The sequence below is a fragment of the Hyaena hyaena genome, unplaced genomic scaffold (assembly GCF_003009895.1).
Source record: "Hyaena hyaena isolate Hyena2069 unplaced genomic scaffold, ASM300989v1 scaffold_1826, whole genome shotgun sequence".
NCBI lineage: Eukaryota > Metazoa > Chordata > Mammalia > Carnivora > Hyaenidae > Hyaena > Hyaena hyaena.
The window spans coordinates 116,828-119,922 of record NW_024082450.1 but is presented as its reverse complement, the minus strand read 5'-3'; positions in this window follow the sequence as shown (position 1 = coordinate 119,922).

The window sequence follows — 3,095 nt, the reverse complement described above, 5'->3', positions numbered from 1 at the left end:
CTGTACTTTGCCCTTAGCTCACCCCACGCTCCCTCATCAATTTTGTGTCCACCTCTTCATTCTTTGAAGCGGCGATACAATGAATCTCAGGTACTGAGGTAAAAAATTCTGCAACAACATCATTTCCATATGTGAATTAGAATTCTTGTCCTTTATTTGTGGGATTTTCATATTTAATTTTAAAAGGTGCATTACAGGGGCACCTGGGTGGCTCAGTCAGTTAAGTGCCCACCTTCAGCTCAGGTCATGATCTCACAGTTCATGAGTTCGAGTCCTGCCTCAAGCTATGTGCTCTGCTGGCAGCTCAGAGCCTGCTTCAGATTCTGTCTCCCGCTCTCTCTGCCCCTCCCCTGCTTATGCTCTGTCTCTCTCTCTTAAAAAAAAAAAAAGCAATAAAAAATTAAAAAGGTATATTACACACTATGATGTATTTAATATGACTGAAAAGTTACTGTTTTCTTTATTTTAAAAAGCAGCTTTATTAAAGTGTTCCTAGCATGTGATAAACTGCATATATTTACAGCGTACATTTAATGAGCTTTGATGTACGTACCCACATGGAACCATTACCCCGATCCAGAGAGTGAACTTCCGCCTCACCCCTACAGTGTCCTTGACCTCTTCTACAATACTTTTCTCCTGCCCCCTCTGACTCTGGCTCCAAGGGACCTGATCTGCATTTTTCACTACAGATTAGTTAGCATTTTCTAAAGTTCCGTATAACTAGATCTCGGCATGGCCTCTTTAGTAACGCGGCATAATTACTGTGCGGTTCATCTGCGCCGTGTGCGCGGGGCAGGCCTCAAAGCCCGCGTCCTGGCGTCCGGACCGTCGCCTCCGCCGCCGCGAGCGCGAGCGGCACCTACGGCCCGCTTCCCGGCCCCGGGGACGCGAGCCGCCCCGCGCATGCGCTGCCTGGGAGCGCGTCTGCCCGCCCGCTTCCTCCGGGGAACGTCCTTGCCGCCTTCAGGACGTAAACGGTCACGGAGGGGAAGCTCGCCTGGCGAGGAGCTTCAGACACCGCTGGGAACCGAAGGAAACTTCCAGCCAGCGCCCGCCAGCCGGAAGCCTGGGCCCTGAGGCCGCGCGGCTGCGAGGAAGTGAGTTCTGCCCGCGGCGGGCGCGAGCGTGGAAGCGGGTTCTCTCCGCGCGACTGAAGGGCGGCAGACGCCACCCCAGAGTTCGTCTCTGTGGCGCGAGGATTCTTTTGAGCCGTTTCTTTCTGAGGGGAAAAAAAGTACACAGGAAAAACTCTAAAAACAGTAGAAGTTACTCTTTTATAAAGGAACTTTACATTAAAGACAGTAGAAATTACTCTTCTATAAAGGGACTTTACATTTCTAAGATGTCTCCATTGTAAGGCTGTCTCCCTCTCTGTACCAGGAAGAGAGACCCAGCAATGAAGGAGGTGCTGACTTAACTCTGCAGAACAATCTTACCCGTTTACAGGTTTTCCCATAACCTCACCTCCCTGGCCTTCCTCACCTCCAACAAGCGTTCTTTTCTCTTTAGCTGAAGGAGGTATTTAAGGTGGTGGCTTGGGCCATTTCAGGGAGTTTTACTCCGTTTTCCTGGCCATGTCCGTGTATATATGAGGGAGCTATGTTATTAAACTTGTGTCTTCCTCTTGTTAATCTGCCTGTAGGCGGGATCTCAGCCACGGAACCCAGGAGGGTAGAGGGGAAATTATTTTTCATCTGCTACGGAAGCTTCCGGATGAGACTGTGGACTGACCGGCGTGTGGAGGGAAGCCGACGACGTGGCTAAGTCTTTCCCAGACTTGAGCATTTACTAACCTGAGTTAATAACTGTGTCTTAGTTTTAGTCACTAAGCCGGTGGCGGCACACAAAATTCAACCGAGCAAATTCTAAAGCTCTTACTGGCGTTCTTCTACGGGATTCATAAAATGTATTCATAAATCCAATCTGGCAGACAGAAGGTGTAGGACTTCCAGGCAGCTATACAAAATGAAAGGCTTTCTAGGCAGAGAGCAGGGAGAACCAGAAAGTTCTACCGGAGGAGCAGGTTGGTCATTGTAAAGGTTGCTTTTCTTTACAGAAAAGGCTGGGGTCCGTCAGGCAGATTATCTAACTAGTAACTAGTGCTGATCGGGTGATTTCTGATGGAAATTTCTGATGGTTTATGATTCCATTCTTTGAGAGAGCTAGAAATGGAATTAAGTGTCAGTTTGGTGATACAAGGCTTAGCCCGATCTCCATCTGGGGCCTATTGTTTTGACAGCAGTGTCAGGCCAGTAGGGAACTAGCACTTCTGTTTACCAACTGTTCGGTCCTTTTCATTGCCGAGTAGAATTCATTTACATGACTACACCACATATTGTAGCTATTCATAGCTTGGGGGGAAGGTATGTAAGGAATCTTTTATTTTTATTTTTTATTTTTTTATTTTCAAAATTGTATTTAAATTCCAGTTAGTTAACACACAGGATAACATTGGTTTCAGGAGTAGAGTTCAGTGATTCATCCTTTACACACAACACCCAGTGCTCATCCCAGCAGGATCCCTCCTGGTACCCATCCCCCATCTAACCGACCCCCCACCTACCTCCCCCAGCTTGGGGAGGGGGAGCTCCTTGCCAAACCCTGAGTTTATTCTCTATCTTTAAGAGTCTCTTGGGGTGCCTGGGTGGCTCAGTCGGTTAAGCGTCCGACTTTGGTTTAGGTCATGATCTCATGGTTGGTGGGTTCGAGCCCTGCGTTAGACTGTGTGCTGACAGCTAGCTTAAAGCCTGGAGCCTGTTTCAGATTCTGTATCTCCCTCTCTCTCTGACCCTCCCCTGCTCATTCTCTCTCTCTTTCTCAGAAATAAGTAAATAAATATTTTTTTTAAAAAAAGAGTATCTTATGGTTTGTTTCCGTCCCTCTTTTCTTCCCACTCCCCCCCACCATATGTTCTTCTGTTTTGTTTCTTAAACTCCACATGAGTGAAATCATTTGGTATTTGTTTTCCTCTGATTGACGTATTTCACTTATTAGCTATTCATCTATTCATGAACATTTAGACAGTTTCCAGATTTGGGCTAATACAAACAGGGCTGCTGTGAACGTTCGTGTTCAAATCTTTGTATGGTGAA